Below are 18,943 nucleotides of genomic sequence, written 5' to 3'. Positions count from 1 at the left end.
AGTTGCTCATCTGGGAAGGTCTCAGAGATCTTAGTAGAAGGGAGGGACGCCCCAGCTACTGGTTCTATTCGGGACAGATGATCAGCTACTTGGTTCTCTGTCCCTTTTCTGTCTCTTATTTCTATATCAAACTCTTGCAGAAGCAACACCCGTCTTATAAGTCTGGGTTTTGAATCCTGCTTTGTGAGTAAGTATTTAAGAGCAGCATGGTCAGTGTACACAACCACTTTGGATCCCACTAGATAGGATCTAAACTTGTCAATGGCATAGACCACTGCAAGTAACTCTTTTTCTGTGGTTGTGTAATTCTTCTGTGCGTCATTTAGAACACGGCTGGCATAATAAATGACGTGCAGAAGCTTGTTATGCCTCTGTCCCAACACTGCACCAATGGCATGGTCACTGGCATCACACATTAGTTCAAATGGCAATATCCAATCTGGTGCAGAGATGACTGGTGCTGTGACCAGCTTAGCTTTCAGGGTCTCAAATGCCTGCAGACACTGTGTGTCAAACACAAATGGTGTGTCAGCAGCTAGCAGGTTACTCAAAGGTTTTGCAATTTTTGAAAAATCCTTTATGAACCTTCTGTAGAATCCTGCATGCCCTAGAAAGCTTCTGATTGCCTTAACATTGGCAGGTGGTGGTAATTTTTCAATTACCTCTACCTTTGCCTTATCCACCTCTATTCCCCTGCTTGAAATCTTGTGCCCAAGGACAATTCCCTCAGTCACCATAAAGTGACATTTCTCCCAGTTTAAAACCAGGTTAGTCTCTTGGCACCTTTTCAGGACAAGTGCTAGGTGATTAAGACAGGAGTTGAATGAGTCTCCATATACTGAGAAGTCGTCCATGAAGACTTCCAGAAATTTTTCTACCATATCTGAGAAGATAGAGAGCATGCACCTCTGAAAGGTTGCGGGTGCATTGCACAGACCAAAAGGCATTCTCCTGTAGGCAAACACGCCAGAAGGGCAAGTAAATGCTGTTTTCTCTTGGTCTTGAGGATCTACTGCAATTTGGTTGTAGCCTGGATAGCCATCCAAAAAGCAGTAATAATCATGACCAGCTAGTCTTTCTAGCATTTGGTCTATGAATGGTAAAGGAAAATGATCCTTTCTGGTGGCTGTATTGAGCCTTCTGTAGTCAATACACATACGCCACCCTGTGACTGTTCTTGTAGGAACCAGTTCATTTTTTTCATTATGAACCACTGTCATGCCTCCCTTTTTTGGGACAACTTGGACAGGGCTCACCCAAGGGCTATCTGAAATAGGATAAATAATCTCAGCCTCTAGTAATTTAGTGACCTCTTTCTGCACCACCTCCTTCATGGCTGGATTTAGCCTCCTTTGTGGTTGAACCACTGGTTTGGCATTATCCTCCAACAGGATCTTGTGCATGCATCTAGCTGGGCTAATGCCCTTGAGATCACTTATGGACCACCCAAGAGCTGTCTTGTGTGTCCTTAGCACTTGAATCAGTGCTTCCTCTTCCTGTGGATTTAAAGCAGAGCTTATAATCACTGGAAAAGTGTCGCCCTCTCCCAGAAACGCATACTTCAGGGATGGTGGTAGTGGTTTGAGTTCAGGTTTTGGAGGCTTATCTCCCTCCTGAGGAATTTTCGAAAATTCCTTTGTTTCCACTGATTCTTCTTGATCAGGTTGAGCATCTTTGAAGATGTCCTCAAGCTCTGATTCTAGGCTTTCAGTCATATTGATCTCTTCCACCAGAGAGTCAATAATGTCAGCGCCCATGCAGTCATTTGGTGTGTCTGGATGCTGCATAGCTTTTACAGCATTCAACTTGAACTCATCCTCATTGACTCTCAGGGTTACTTCCCCTCTCTGTACATCAATGAGAGTTCGTCCAGTTGCTAGGAAAGGTCTTCCTAGAATGAGAGTTGCACTCTTGTGCTCCTCCATTTCCAGCACCACAAAGTCAGTTGGAAAGGCGAATGGCCCAACCTTGACAATCATGTCTATTATGCCTGATGGATGTTTAATGGAGCCATCAGCAAGTTGGAGGCATATCCGGGTTGGTTTGACTTCTCCAGTCAAGCCAAGCTTTCTGATAGTGGATGCAGGTATTAGATTGATACTTGTCCCCAGATCACACAGGGCTGTCTTGGTGCAAGCACCTTCTAATGTGCATGGTATCATAAAGCTTCCTGGATCTTGAAGCTTTTCTGGTAAGCTTTTTAGAATGACTGCACTGCATTCTTCAGTGAGAAACACTTTTTCAGTTTCTCTCCAATCCTTCTTATGACTTAAGATTTCTTTCATGAACTTAGCATAAGAAGGTATTTGCTCAAGTGCCTCTGCAAACGGAATCTTTATTTCAAGAGTTCTTAGATAGTCTGCAAAGCGGGCAAATTGCTTATCCTGTTCCGCTTGGCGGAGTTTTTGAGGATAAGGCATCTTGGCTTTATATTCTTCAACCTTAGATGCTGCAGGTTTATTCCTTACAGAAGTGGTTGAAGAAGCCTTGTTAGAGGGATTACTGTCAGCACTCTCAGGTGTCTGATCTTCCCTTGGCGTCTGAACGCCAGGATTGGGTGGAAAATGGGCGTTTAACGCCAACTTTTCCCCCTTTTCTGGCGTTTGAACGCCAGAACTGGGCAAGGAATGGGCGTTTAACGCCAACTTTCCTTCCCTCTCTGGCGTTTGAACGCCAAAAGTATTCCTCTCTGGGCTCTTACTGTCCTCAGAGGGATTTTGAACAGTGGGTTGGTTATCCTCTGTCAATTGTTCCTTATTTGGCCTTTTGCTCTTTTGAGCAGTGTTATTCAGTGTCTTCCCACTCCTCAGTTGAACTGCTTGACATTCCTCTGTTATCTGTTTAGATATTTGCTGTTTTGCTTGATTCAACTGCAGTTCTATGTTCTTGTTAGCAACTTTAGTTTCATGAAGCATCTCTTTAAATTCTGCTAACTGTTCTGTCATCAGGAGCAATTGTTGATTAAGCTCAATCATTTGTTCTTGAGGATTAGGGTCAGTGACTACTGTCATGACTTCCTCTTTTGGAGAGAACTCATTGCTAGAGTACAAATATTGGTTTCTAGCAACAGTGTCTATAAGCTCTTGAGCTTCTTCAATTGTCTTCCTCATGTGTATAGATCCACCAGCTGAGTGGTCTAAAGACATCTGAGCTTTTTCTGTAAGCCCATAGTAGAAGATGTCTAACTGTACCCACTCTGAAAACATTTCAGAGGGGCACTTTCTTAGCATACCTCTATACCTCTCCCAGGCATTATAAAGGGATTCATTATCCTCTTGTTTAAAGCCTTGGATGTCCAGCCTTAGCTGTGTCATCCTCTTTGGAGGGTAAAAGTGATTCAGGAATTTGTCTGATAACTGTTTCCATGTCTTTATGCTTGCTGTAGGTTGGTTATTTAACCACCTTTTAGCTTGATCTTTTACAGCAAATGGAAACAGTAATAGTCTGTAGACATCCTGATCTACCTCTTTATCATGTACTGTGTCAGCAATTTGTAAGAATTGTGCCAGAAATTCAGTAGGCTCTTCCTGTGGAAGACCGGAATACTGGCAATTTTGCTGCACTATGATAATGAGTTGAGGATTTAGCTCAAAGCTGCTTGCTTTGATGGGAGGTGTACAGATGCTACTCCCATATGCAGCTGTAATGGGGTTAGCATATGACCCCAGAGTCCTTCTGGACTGATCAATTCCACTTAGGTCCATAATGGATAAAGGGAAATGATATGGATTGCAAATAGATAAAATATTTTGTTTTTTTTTTAATTAAACGAAAAAAAATAAAATAAAATAAAAGGAAATTAAGATAAAAATTCGAAAATCAAAAAGAAAATAAGATCAAAGCAAATTGAGAACTGAATCAATTAGTTAATTAAAAAGATTTTGAAAAGAGCAATTAAAAAGATATGATTGAAAAATTTCTATGAAAAAGATTTGATTTTTGAAAAGAGGAAAGAGAAAAACAACAAAATGACACCAAACTTAAAACTTTTAGAAAATCAAACACTAATTTTCGAAAATTTTTAAGGGAAAAACACAAAGAGGACACCAAACTTAGAATTTTTATAGATCAAAAAGAGACTAAGGACATGCAAAATCGAAAAACTAAAAGAAAAGTAAAAGCATGCAATTGACACCAAACTTAAAATATAAAACTAGACTCAACTAAAAGACTCTAAACCAACAAAAACAAAACAGTCCTAATCTAAGCAACAAGATAAGCCGTCAGTTGTCCAAACTCGAACAATCCCCGGCAACGGCGCCAAAAACTTGGTGCACGAAATTGCAATCTCACTTTTGCAACCTCGCACAACTAACCAGCAAGTGCACTGGGTCGTCCAAGTAATACCTTACGTGAGTAAGGGTCGATCCCACGGAGATTGTCGGCTTGAAGCAAGCTATGGTTATCTTGTAAATCTTAGTCAGGATATCAGAAATTATCAGGATTAATTGTGAAGAGTAAAAGAACATGAAATAAGTACTTGTTTTGCAGTGATGGAGAACAGGTTGAGGTTTTGGAGATGCTCCATCTTCTGAATCTCTGCTTTTCTACTGTCTTCTTCTTCAAGCACGCAAGTCTCCTTCCATGGCAAGCTGTATGTAGGGTTTCACCGTTGTCAATGGCTACCTCCCATCCTCTCAGTGGAAATGTTCAACGCACCCTGTCACGGCACGGCTATCCATCTGTCGGTTCTCAATCAGGCCGGAATAGAATCCAGTGATTCTTTTGCGTCTGTCACTAACGCCCCGCCTTCAGGAGTTTGAAGCTCGTCACAGTCATTCAATCATTGAATCCTACTCAGAATACCACAGACAAGGTTTAGACCTTCCGGATTCTCTTGAATGCCGCCATCAGTTCTAGCTTATACCACGAAGATTCTGGTTAAAGAATCCAAGAGATATCTACTTAATCTAAGGTAGAACGGAGGTGGTTGTCAGGCACACGTTCATAGTTGAGAATGATGATGATTGTCACGGATCATCACATTCATTCGGTTTAAGAACAAGTAATATCTTAGAATGGAAGCAAGCATGATTGAATGAAAAACAGTAGTAATTGCATTAATCCATCAAGACACAGCAGAGCTCCTCACCCCCAACCATGGGGTTTAGAGACTCATGCCGTAAGAAGTACAATGAGAAACGTGTAAAGTGTCATCAGGTCCAAATACAGTGTCAAAAGATCTATTAATAGTAAACTAGTAACCTAGGGTATACAGAAATGAGTAAATGACGTAAAAATCCACTTCTGGGTCCACTTGGTGTGTGCTTGGGCTGAGCAATGAAGCATTTTCGTGTAGAGACCTTTTCTGGAGTTAAACGCCAGCTTTCATGCCAGTTTGGGCGTTTAACTCCAAGTTTTATGCCAGTTCCGGCGTTTAACGCTGGAATTTCTGAGGGTGACTTTGAATGCCGGTTTGGGCCATCAAATCTCAGGCAAAGTATGGACTATCATATATTGCTGGAAAGCCCAGGATGTCTTATTTCCAATGCCGTTGAGAGCGCGCCAATTGGGCTTCTGTAGCTCCAGAAAATCCACTTCGAGTGCAGGGAGGTCAGAATCCAACAGCATCTGCAGTCCTTTTCAGTCTCTGAATCAGATTTTTGCTCAGGATCCTCAATTTCAGCCAGAAAATACCTGAAATCACAGAAAAACACACAAACTCATAGTAAAGTCCAGAAAAGTGAATTTTAACTAAAAACTAATAAAAATATACTAAAAACTAACTAGATCATACTAAAAACATACTAAAAACGATGCCAAAAAGCGTATAAATTATCCGCTCATCATTCTTCTTGGTAGAGTTGTGGTGGTTCAATATTCTCCACTCTTTCCACTTGTTGCACAACACACTCCATGGTTGCTTGAAATTGATCCAATGCTTCCTTGAGACGATCCCTTGACTCTTGTTCCTCTTGGATATCATGAGTAGGACCATAAGGCTCTTGGATTGAAAGACATGAATATTCTTCCATGGGAGGTTGTGGTGAAAGGTAGAATTCATCTTGTGGTTGAAAATTTTCATATATTGGGGGTGGTTCATCTTGGTAATAATATGGAGGGGGTGGCTCTTGAAAATGTTGATGTTGGAATTGTGGTGGCTCTATGTGTGTTTCATATGGCTCATATGGTTGTTGGTAGGATGGATATGGATTAGGGTCATATGAAGGTGGTTGGTGAAAAGGGGCTTGTGAGTGTGGTTGGGGGCCATGTTGAGGAGGGGGTTCATAAGCATATGGTGGTGGCTCTTGAAAGTCACAAGGAGATTCACCATAGCCATTGGATCGATATGCATCAAAAAATGGCTCTTCTTCATAGTGCATTGGTGGGGGTTGTTGCCATGAAGATTGATCATATGCATATGGCTCCTCCCACCATTGATTGTCCCATCCTTGATGCATCTCTTCATTGAAGTTCTCATCACCTACAACATAGTTGTAATCACACTCATAGCCAAAATGAGAATTCATGGTGAAAAGAGAAAATAAAAACAAAAACTACTAAGAAATAATGAAACAAAGTCCTAACTAGCAAGCAATCCAAAAAAAAATCAAGCTATTCACAATATTCACATATATACAATAACCAATAACATAACACCATTGCAATTCCCCGGCAACGGCGCCATTTTGACGAATGGATTTTTGACGGTTTAGAATTTCACTAATAGAATCTCGTTGTAAAGTATAGTTTCTAAACCAAACAATGATCCTTTCATACAAAAAGTTGTTTGTCACTAGTACAAACCCCTAAATTTATAAACCGAAGTATTCAAACCTCGGGTCGTTCTCCCTAGGAATTACAATAAAGTGTCTTGTTATTGGTTATGAGTTATTTTGGGGTTTTGGATAAGAAGCATGAAAAGTAAATGGCAATGAAAATAAACTAACAACTATAAAAGGCTCTTGGCAAGGTATGAAAATTAGAAGTCCTATCCTAGTTATCCTTCTCAATTGTGATGAGAATTGTTCATTGCTACCACTTAGTTAACCTCTAACCATGGAGGAAAGTCAAGTGGATGAATCAATTTGATTCCTCAAGTCCTAATCAACTCCTAAAGGAAAAACTAGCTTTAGAGGTATTCAAATCAATTAGCAATCTCTCCAATTATCAATAAACAAAGGAATTAGATAACTCAAGTGTCACTAATTACTCTACCTAGGCCAAGAGGAACAAAATCTATACTATATCTAGAAGAGGCATTTCAACAAACACATAAAAGGCAATAAAAGTAAACAACATAAATTGCAAGAATTAAAGAGAGATCTAACTACAAAGGCAAGAGATCAACAATAGAAAAGCAAAGAAGAACAATTATTATGAATTACCTCTTATGGAAGTGAAAGAAAATGGAAGGAACAATAGTAGATCTACAACAAAATGCAAGAACAACATAAAGAAAATTACAATAAAAGAATAGAAGAAGAAGAATGTAGCAACAAAGAATTGAGATGTAGAAGTAGAAGAAAGCAAAGATTAAAACCTAGATCTAAGAACTAATCCTAATCCTAATCCTAATTCTAGAGAGAAGTGAGAGCTTCTCTCTCTAGAAACTAATTCTAACTACTAAACTATGACTAATGGTAACTAGATATCTCATCCCTCTTCAATCCTTGACTTAAATAGCATCAGAAATGAGTTGGATTGGGCCCACAAGGCTCCTAAAACCGCTGGGGACGATTTCATTAAAGTGGGCCACGGGCAGAATCGGCGCGCGCGCGCAAAGTGCGCGTGCGCGCCCCTGAACGCGAAGCAACATATAGTAAAATTTATATCATTTCGAAGCCCCGGATGTTAGCTTTCCAACCCAACTGGAACCGCATCATTTGGACCTCTGTAGCTCAAGTTATGGTCGTTTAAGTGCGAAGAGGTCGGCTTGACAGCTTTCCGGTTCTTTCATTTCTTCATGAGTTCTCCAACTTTTCATGCTTCTTTCTTCATTCCCTTGATCCACTCTTTGCCTCCTAAACCTTAAATCACTTAAAAAACATATCAAGGCATATAATGGAATCAAGGTGAATTAGATTTAGCTATTTTAAGGCCTAAAAAGCATGTTTTCACTCTTAAGCACAATTAAAGGAGAATATACAAAACCATGCTATTTCATTGAATAAATGTGGGTAAAAGGTTATAAAATCCCCTAAAATCAATACAAGATAAACCGTTAAATTGGGGTTTGTCAACCCTCCCAACACCAAACTTAGAGTTTGAATGTGGGGGTTCAACACCAAACTTAGAAGTTGGTTGTGGCCTCCCAACACCAAACTTAGAGTTTGACTGTGGGGGCTCTGTTTGGCTCTGTTTTGAGAGAAGCTCTTCATGCTTCCTCTCTATGGTTACAGAGGGATATCCTTGAGCCTTAAACACAAGGGATTCTTCATTCACTTGAATGATCAATTCTCCTCTGTCAACATCAATCACAGCCTTTGTTGTGGCTAAGAAGGGTCTGCCAAGGATGATAGATTCATCCATGCACTTTCCAGTCTCTAGGACTATGAAATCAGCAGGGATGTAATGGTCTTCAACTTTTACCAGAACATCCTCTACAAGTCCTTAAGCTTGTTTTCTTGAATTGTCTGCCATTTCTAGTGAGATTTTTGCAGCTTGCACCTCAAAGATCCCTAGCTTCTCCATTACAGAGAGGGGCATGAGATTTATGCTTGACCCTAGGTCACACAGATCCTTCTTGAAGGTCATGGTGCCTACTATACAAGGTATTGAGAACTTCCCAGGGTCCTGTCTCTTTTGAGGTAATCTCTGCCTAGTCAAGTTATCCAGCTCTTTGGTGAGCAAAGGGGGTTCATCCTCCCAAGTCTCATTACCAAATAACTTGTCATTTAGCTTCATGATTGCTCCAAGGTACTTGGCAACTTGCTCTTCAGTGACATCTTCATCCTCTTCAGAGGAAGAATACTCATCAGAGCTCATGAATGGCAGAAGTAAATTCAATGGAATCTCTATGGTCTCAGTGTGAGCCTCAGATTCCCATGGTTCCTCATTAGGAAACTCATTGGAGGCCAGTGAACGTCCATTGAGGCCTTCCTCAGTGGCGCTCACTGCCTCTTCCTCTTCTCCAAATTCGGACATGTAGGTCATGTTAATGGCCTTGCACTCTCCTTTTGGATTCTCTTCTGTATTGCTTGGAAGAGTGCTAGGAGGGAGTTCAGTAATTTTCTTACTCAGCTGACCCACTTGTGCCTCCAAGTTTCTAATGGAGGACCTTGTTTCAGTCATAAAACTTTGAGTGGTTTTGATTAGATCAGAGACCATGGTTGCTAAGTCAGAGTGGCTCTGCTTATAATTCTCTGTCTGTTGCTGAGAAGATGATGGAAAAGGCTTGCCATTGCTAAACCTGTTTCTTCCACCATTATTGTTGTTGAAACCTTGTTGAGGTCTCTGTTGATCCTTCCATGGATGATTTGGATGATTTCTCCATGAAGGATTATAGGTGTTTCCATAGGGTTCTCCCATGTAATTCACCTCTTCCATTAAAGGGTTCTCAGGATCATAAGCTTCTTCTTCAGATGAAGCGTCCTTAGTACTGCCTGGTGCAGTTTGCATTCCAGATAGACTTTGAGAAATCATATTGACTTGCTGAGTCAATATTTTGTTCTGAGCCAATATGGCATTCAGAGTATCAATCTCAAGAACTCCTTTCTTCCGATTCATCCCATTGTTCACAGGATTCCTTTCAGAAGTGTACATGAATTGGTTATTTGTAACCATTTCAATCAATTCTTGAGCTTCTGCAGGCATCTTCTTCAGATGAAGAGATCTTCCAGCAGAACTATCCAATGACATCTTGGACAGTTCAGACAGACCATCATAGAAGATACCTATGATGCTCCATTCAGAAAGCATGTCAGAAGGACACTTTCTGATCAATTGTTTGTATCTTTTCCAAGCTTCATAGAGGGATTCACCTTCCTTCTGTCTAAAGGTTTGGACTTCCACTCTAAGCTTACTCAATTTTTGAGGTGGAAAGAACTTTGCCAAGAAGGCATTGACTAGCTTTTCCCAAGAGTTCAGGCTTTCTTTAGGTTATGAGTCCAACCATATTCTAGCTCTGTCTCTTACAGCAAAAGGGAATAGCATAAGTCTGTAGACCTCAGGGTCAACCCCATTGGTTTTGACAGTGTCACAGATCTGCAAGAACTCAGCTAGAAACTGATGAGGATCGTCCAATGGAAGTCCATGAAACTTGCTATTCTGTTGCATTAGAGAAACTAATTGAGACTTAAGCTCAAAGTTGTTTGCTCCAATGGCAGGGATAGAGATGCTTCTCCCATAGAAGTCGGGAGTAGGTGCAGTAAAGTCACTCAGCACCTTCCTTGCATTGTTAGCATTGTTGTTGTTTTCGGCTGCCATGTCTTCTTCTTGTTTGAAGATTTCTGTTAGGTCTTCTACAGAGAGTTGTGCCTTAGCTTCTCTTAGCTTTCGCTTCAAGGTCCTTTCAGGTTCAGGGTCAGCCTCAACAAGAATGCTTTTGTCTTTGCTCCTACTCACATGAAAGAGAAGATAACAAGAAAGTATGGAATCCTCTATGTCACAGTATAGAGATTCCTTGAAGTGTCAGAGGAAAGGAAAAATAGAAGGAAGAGGTAGAAGAATTCGAACTTATCAAGAAAGATGGAGTTCGAATTGTGTATTAAGGAGGAGTGTTAGTCCATAAATAGAAGGATGTGAGAAGAGGGGAAGAAATTTTCGAAAATTAAGTAAGAAATTTTAAAAACATTTTGAAAAACACTAATTGATTTTCGAAAACCAAGAGTGGAAAAGAAATCAAGTGATTTTTGAAAAAGATTTTGAAATTAGAAATCAACAAGATATGATTGAAAACTATTTTGAAAAAGATGTGAGAAAAATATATGATTGAAAAGATATAGTTTTAAAAAGACATGATTGAGAAGATATGATTTGAAAAATAATTTAAAAAGATTTGATTTTGAAAATTAATGACTTGGCTAACAAGAAAAGATATGATTCAAACATTAAACCTTTCTCAACAGAAAAGGCAACATACTTGAAATGTTGAATTAAATCATTAATTGATAGCAAGTATTTTTGAAAATGGAAAGAAATTGATTTTGAAAAAGATTTGATTGAAAATATTTTATTTGAAAAAGATTTGATTTTGAAAAATTTTGAAAACTTGAAAAAAATTGGCATTAAAAACAAAATCTTCCCTCTTGTGCCATCCTGGCGTTAAACGCCCAGAATGGTGCACATTCTGGCGTTTAACGCCCAAAACTCACCCCTTTTGGGCGTTAAACGCCCAGCCAGGCACCCTGGCTGGCGTTTAAACGCCAGTTTTCCTTCTTCACTGGGCATTTTGAACGCCCAACTTTTTCTGTGTAATTCCTCTGCAGTATGTTCTGAATCTTCAATTCTCTGTATTATTGACTTGAAAAGACACAAATTAAAATTTTTTTTGGATTTTTAATAATGAGGAATAATCAAAATGCAACTGAAATCAAATAAACAGTGCATGCAAGACACCAAACTTATAAGTTTGTATACTATTGACACTAACAAGTTGAGAATGCATATGAGAAACAACAAAACACTCAAGACAAGAGAATTTAAAGATCAGAGCAAGTAAATCATCAAGAACAACTTGAAGATCACTGAAGACACATGATAAATGCAAGAAGAACGGAAACATACAATTGACACCAAACTTAAAATGAGACTAGTGTCTCATTAAGAAACATAAAATATTATTGGTTTTTTTTATGATTTTGTAATTTTTTTGGTTTTTTCAAAAATTAAGTGGAAAAGAAAATAAAGATATCAAAATTCTTAATGAGAATTCCAGGAATCATGCAATGTTAGTCTAAAGCTTCAGTCTAAAGGAATTAGACATGGCTAGCCAAGCTTCAGCAGGACATTGCATTCAATAGCTAAATTGATGAAAATCAATCAGCTTTGGTGATGATAAGAACATCACCTTGAAACACTAGAATTCATTCTTAAGAACTCTGAAGAAAAATACCTAATCTAAGCAACAAGATGAACCGTCAGTTGTCCAAACTCGAACAATCCCTGGCAACGGCGCCAAAAACTTGGTGCACGAAATTGTGATCATCAATGGTGCCATCAACATGGTACGCACAATTGTAATCTCAACTCTTTATCACAACTTCGCACAACTAACCAGCAAGTGCACTGGGTCGTCCAAGTAATAAACCTTACGCGAGTAAGGGTCGATCCCACGGAGATTGTTGGTATGAAGAAAGCTATGGTCATCTTGTAAATCTCAGTCAGGCAGAATCAAATGGTTATGGATGATTTATGAATAAAGCATAAAGATAAAGATAGAGATACTTATGTAATTCATTGGTAAGAATTTCAGACAAGCGTATGGAGATGCTTTGCCCTTCCGTCTCTCTGCTTTCCTACTGTCTTCATCCAATCCTTCTTACTCCTTTCTATGGCAAGCTGTATGTAGGGTTTCACTATTGTCAGTGGCTACCTCCCATCCTCTCAATGAAAATGTTCTACGCACCCTGTCACGGCACGGCTAATCATCTGTCAGTTCTCAATCAGGTTGGAATAGAATCCAGTGATTCTTTTGCGTCTGTCACTAACGCCCTGCCTTCAGGAGTTTGAAGCTCATCACAGTCATTCAATCATTGAATCCTACTCAGAATACCACAGACAAGGTTTAGACCTTCCGGATTCTCTTGAATGCCGCCATCAATTCTAGTTTATACCACGAAGATTCTGATTAAGGGATCCAAGAGATATCCACTCAATCTAAGGTAGAACGGAGGTGGTTGTCAGGCACACGTTCATAGGTGAGAATGATGATGAGTATCATGGATCATCACATTCATCAAGTTGAAGAACAAGTGATATCTTAGAACAAGAACAAGCTGAATTGAATAGAAGAACAATAGTAATTGCATTAATACTCGAGGTACAGCAGAGCTCCACACCTTAATCTATGGTGTGTAGAAATTCCACCGTTGAAAATACATAAGAATAAGGTCTAGGCATGGCCGTGAGGCCAGCCCCCATGATCTAAGATAGCATAAGACTAAAGATAGCTACCCCGATAAGAATACAATAGTAAAATGTCCTATTTGTAGAGAACTAGTAGCCTAGGGTTTACAAGGATGAGTAAATGACATAAAAATCCACTTCCGGGCCCACTTGGTGTGTGCTTGGGCTGAGCATTGAAGCATTTTCGTGTAGAGACTTCTCTTGGAGTTAAACGCCAGCTTTTGTGCCAGTTTGAGCATTTAACTCCCATTCTTGTTCCAGTTCCGGCGTTTAATGCCGGGCAGTTTTGAGCTGATTTGAAATGCCGGTTTGGGCCATCAAATCTCGGGCAAAGTATGGACTATTATATATTTCTGGAAAGCCCAGGATGTCTACTTTCCAACGCAGTTGAGAGCGCGCCAATTGGGATTTTGTAGCTCCAGAAAATCTACTTTGAGTGCAGGGAGGTCAGAATCCAACAGCATCTGCGGTCCTTTTCAGCCTCTGAATCAGATTTTTGCTCAGGTCCCTCAATTTCAGCCAGAAAATACCTGAAATCACAGAAAAACACACAAACTCATAGTAAAGTCCAGAAAAGTGAATTTTAACTAAAAACTAATAAAAATATACTAAAAACTAACTAAAACATACTAAAAACATACTAAAAACAATGCCAAAAAGCGTATAAATTATCCGCTCATCACACCCCTAGTTTTCTTCATAAGGAATTATTACAAGGAGTTAGGCTATGACAAGATGCAACATTGTTGGTGGCTAGTACCTGGGAGGACTTTAAAAACTGGATTAAGGAATCTAAACAGTGACGACGAACTAAGGGAGATGTGCTTCCTTGCTCACAAGAATAATAGATTGGTGGATGTGTATTTTGAGCAATGGGTGTCATCTCCAGATTATTTACAAGGTCAGGAGAAAAAGGTATGTATGGACAATAAATGAGTGGATGTTGCAGAAGGAGAAGGTGTTATGGTCACTCCTAATAACACAACGAGGAACCCCACTAATCAATCCCCCCAAAACAAGCCAATACCTATCAACACTATGGACAATCCAAAGGCTCATATTAATCCAATACCTCCTACTAATCCAACACCTCCAACTAAGGCAGAATCTCTTACTAATCCAAAATCTTCAAGTCAGGAGAAGCCTCTTGCCAATCCAAATGCTCAATCTCAGACAAAGCCTCCTAATAATCCAAAGCCGAAGCCTCCTACTAATCCAAAGCCAAAGCCTCCTACTAAGCATAATTTCCCTAAAAGTGTATCGATTGCAACACCCAAACCCACACCAAAGTTTATTGAAACACCCAAATCCACCATAAAAAAGAAAACGATAACAACCACCCATAATTTTAGGCCTTGTATGAGGAGTGTTGCTAAGGAAAAGGCACTGATGGAAGCACGATAGAAGGTAGGTCATGAACAATCCTTTGATTCATATGATAGTGCCAAAGATAGTTTGTATAAGCCATGGGTTAAAGATAGTTTCTCTGATGATGATGATTATGCTAATGATGTTTGTGAGACTAAGACTGTTAAAAAAGACATCAGATTTAAGCATGTCTCAGATGGGTATGTAGACCTAGGCTTTGTGGGAGGAATAGAGGATGATGCATATAATGCATACGATCCAGGGGCTGACTCAGATGGGGCAAATTCATGACATTCTGAGAAAATGAAGACTCCTCCAAATTCTAAGGATGAGGGGACAGATAGGGAGTCTGAAGATGTTTGTCTAGTGGTTATAGAAGGTATAAGATTTGGAGAATTTCAACTGAAAGTTGGCATGAAATTTAACACAAAATGAGACTTTAAGGAGACTGTTAGGGAGTTCACAATCCAAGAGGGCAGGCGGGTTAAGTTCACGAAGAATGACAATGCGAGGATGAGGGTTACTTATAAAGTGAAAGGATGTCCATGGGTGGTTCTGTATCAAGGGATCATGAAGATACTTGTTGGAAAATAAAGACCTTCATTAATGGTCATACGTGCCCAAAGAAAGATAAGAATAGGGCAGCTATCGGAAATTGGGTGACGAGAAAACTAGTCAAGAAGGTTAGGAAGTACCCAAATTTTAGGCATTGTGATATTGCTACCTACTTCAAGTCAAGGTTTGACTTGTCTTTGAACAAGAACTCAATATCAAGGACCCTCTTTGATGCAAGAAATGTGGTATACGGGGATAAAAAAGAACAATACAAAATGCTGAGAGATTATGGCCTTACACTTTTTAAGACTAATCTTGAATCAATAATTGAAATTTGTTGCACTCCCCAACCAAAATCTAATCCAGTGTTTGAGAAAATGTATGTGTGCTTGAATGGATGCAAGAATGGTTTCAAAGTCAGCTACTGACCGTTGATTGGACTGGACGGTGCTTTCCTAAAAATTTAATTTAGTGGGCAAATTCTGTCAGTAGTGGGGCAGGATGCTAATCACCATATCTACACAATAGCTTGGGCAATTGTTGGCGTAGAAAACAAGGAGAATTAAAAGTGGTTTCTTGAGTTCTACATCAAGACCTTGGAGACTACAAGCAACATGGGTGGTATTTTATCTCTGACATGCAAAAGGTAATTTATTATTCATGAGTATGTATGAAAAAGGTGCATTGTTATCCATGAGTATGCATGAAAATTTAATAAGAATTGGGATTTATGTTTGGTTATTTAATTCTTCCATGTGTTGAACATGTATGCTGGATACCCATTAGTATGTATGCAACAAGTATTTTGTTATTCATGTTTATGCTGAATTTTATTACTTAGGATAATGAACGATAGATATAATGGACCTATATGAGTATTGATGGTTAAATTCAGGGACTATTATGTATAATTTTTCCAAAGGCAGGGACTATTATGTGTAACTTATCCAAAGTTAGAGACTATTATGGTGAACAACAACGAGAGTTAGAGACTATTATACTAATGTTGTATATGATTTTGTATCTAATTTGTGCCCATGATTTGTTGCCGGCAACGTAAGAGGTGATGCCATGTGTGCATCACCGCTTTTACATTTGGCACTTGTGGAGGAATTTTAACAAACAATGAAAGGATTTACAACTAAGATCCTTGCTATGGGAGCGGCACGAGCCACCACGTATCAAGAGTTTAAAGACAATATGGACAAGATCAAGCGCATCAATGAGGATGCATGGGCATATCTATCGCAATGGGGAGGAGAACATTGGACGAGAAGTCAATTCAGTCACAAGCCGAAGTTGGATAGCATATGCCATAATGCGTGTGAGGTGTTCAATTTAAAATTTAAAGAGGCCAGGGCCAAGCCAATCATTACTTTACTTGAAGGTGTGAAAATGTTTGTTATGAGAACAATAGCCAAGAACAAGGTTAAATTGGCTAATCATGTAGGTAAATTACCACCAGTAATTAACAGTCGATTGGAGAAAGTGAAAAAAGAGTCAAAACATTGGCACCCTATATGGACAGGTGATACCAGTTATGAGAAATTTGAGGTACATGGTTACCCGGCTAACCATATTATTGATATAGGAAAGCGCCTTTGCACATGTCGATTTTGGATGCTGACAGGTGAATTTTATTTTATGGAAAGTAATATTTATTTATACATTACTAACATACACTATCTATAACCTGATTCATTGTTGTTTTGGATGTAGGAATACCTTGTGTGCATGCTTGTGCTGCACTAGCTAGGGTGAACAAAAGTCTAGAGAATTTCTGCCATAAACTAGTTACTATGTAATCATATAGGAAGACATATCAGCATCATATCAATCTCATTCCTGGGCAGACCTTCTGGGAGGTTTTAGAATTTCTTAAACCCCAACCCCCAAAGATCAAGAGGAAGCTAGGAAAACTACAATAAAAAGGCAGATAGACACAGATGAAGTTAAAGGTGGCCGCAAGAAATTCAAACACACTTCCACCAAGAACAATACAAACCTAAAGAGGCAGCTGGCACCATTCACATGCAGCTTCTATGGGAAAAAGGTCCACACAAGGAGGGGTTGTAAAGAGAAAAAATTAGTAGATGTTGCTGCGGTAGAAGCAGAAGCTGCCGCTGAGAAAATAAGTGGAACTAAACTTAATGTTGTTGAAGATGCTCCAAATGCTGCTAAACCTGACCCTAACGCTGAACTTGACCCGAATGCTGCTGACAACACCAATGTTGTTGAAGATGCTCTAATTGACTCTACAAACACTAATGTCCAAGGCTCCAAGCAGTTGAAGTTGAGCTTTCTCAACTAATTTACTATGAACCAGAAGAGTCGTAGTAGGTAATCAATTTATTTTTCATCTAATAACAACTTGTAAACTGTTTAGTGTCGTGTAATTATAAGAGCATCTTCTAATATACTACAAATTTTTTAGGCTACTGAAGTATGTTTCATCACTAAGTCAAGATCGGATAAGTTGCCACTAAAAAGAGAATCGTCTAAATCACCAACTTCTGCCCATGCACCAGTTAATCCCATGCAAGGTACTAGCTCCAGAATAGTTGCAAGATTTGGCAGTATCTTCAAGTTCGTTCCCACTCTGGGATTCAAGACACCTAGAAAGAAAAATTGAAGACTTTTGTATAACATGCTTGTTGTGTTGGGAGTTATTTTGTATAGGGCAATTTGAAAGTTTGAAAAAAAAAACTCATTTCCTTTGTTTATATTATGTGGCCCTTTATTTTGTTAGGATATCTTTGTGTTTATCACTACTTTATTACCAGACATATGGTTATATTTATTTTGTTAGCAGCACCTTGCTTATGGCTTTGTAATCCAATTAAAACTTATGACTCATGACTTTGTTGATTCAAAATGATTACTATATTTTGCTATTGCTATTTATCCAGATTACCTTTAGTGGTACAAAAATATTTAATATATCTGAAAGGTTGGCTAACACAGTTAGATGTTCAACAAATTTTTTTCATTCATAAAAATATTACACATATGATCTCAATCGCATCATTACTCAACATTGAGTTTAAAGTTTGCAAAATATCACTAGTAAGAACAATAACATTACAGAAACAACCAGAAACAACAATTGGATCATAAACTTTTGACTCATAACATCGGATTCTAATTTTTCCAGCCTCCAACCTTCTATGATCTTCTGGTCATCATTGTAGTTAACACTTTCTGATTTTGCAGGCACAGCCTCTTACCCGACATTTGTCCAAACAAACAAACTACACCATCTTTTACCAATTGTCTACAATAAATGAATGATTTAATAACCAAATTAGAAGTTAGGGAAGGAATGAAATATCAGTAAAACTAACAATTACAGCTAATATTATAATTTGGACACCAAAAAAAAAGGACTTATTTGGGTTGGAATTTGTCCTAGACTACCGGAAAACAAGTCGGTAGCCGCAACCACACCATTCTGGTACACGCGCAGCCGTGCTACGAATTTGCGGTTTCTCCCTGTATCCATTACTTGTTAAGCGTATCGAACTTCCTTAAAACATCGCTTCAAAGCTTTAATGGAATCTCTGTTAAATCACAATGGTGGACCACAATTATGGGATGAAGGAGAATGGAAGAATAAATACTGCATATAGTAATGATTCTTAGCTTTTAGGTTTTTAAAGGGACCAGGACCACATTGGGTAGAAAATGAATATTTGCCACGTCAGCTAGTCGTTACTGGCTCCAGCATGGCATAAGAGGTGCCACATCATTACTTCGTTTGCTGACTGTACACCGGAAAGGGTAGCATGACAACTATGGGTCTAAGAGCTGAATGTGAGGGATGCTTTTAGGGAATTTTAGAAGTCAAGGACGATTATGAGTAACTCATCCAATCTCAGGGACCACTTTAAAATTTTAGTCCAATTAAATTCTTATACCATTTATTTTTTTAATTAAGTCCCTACCATAAAAAAAGTATGAAAGAACGGAATATTCTGTTTAAAAAATGAATATTCTAAAGTTAAGGACAGAA

The 18,943-nt window shown here is 38.9% G+C and overlaps 1 non-coding gene across 1 annotated transcript; it reads left to right on the top strand.

Moving 5' to 3' along the window:
• Positions 1-9,855: 9,855 nt before the first annotated feature.
• LOC112713688 (small nucleolar RNA R71) lies at positions 9,856-9,963 on the top strand. The gene has a single exon (XR_003158659.1). It is a non-coding gene; the product is annotated as a small nucleolar RNA R71 (small nucleolar RNA).
• Positions 9,964-18,943: the final 8,980 nt, after the last annotated feature.

The sequence above is a fragment of the Arachis hypogaea genome, chromosome 9, assembly GCF_003086295.3.
Source record: "Arachis hypogaea cultivar Tifrunner chromosome 9, arahy.Tifrunner.gnm2.J5K5, whole genome shotgun sequence".
In the NCBI taxonomy this organism is placed as follows: domain Eukaryota; kingdom Viridiplantae; phylum Streptophyta; class Magnoliopsida; order Fabales; family Fabaceae; genus Arachis; species Arachis hypogaea.
The sequence above is the reverse complement of the archived record's forward strand: the minus strand, read 5'-3'. Positions and strand labels throughout refer to the sequence as shown.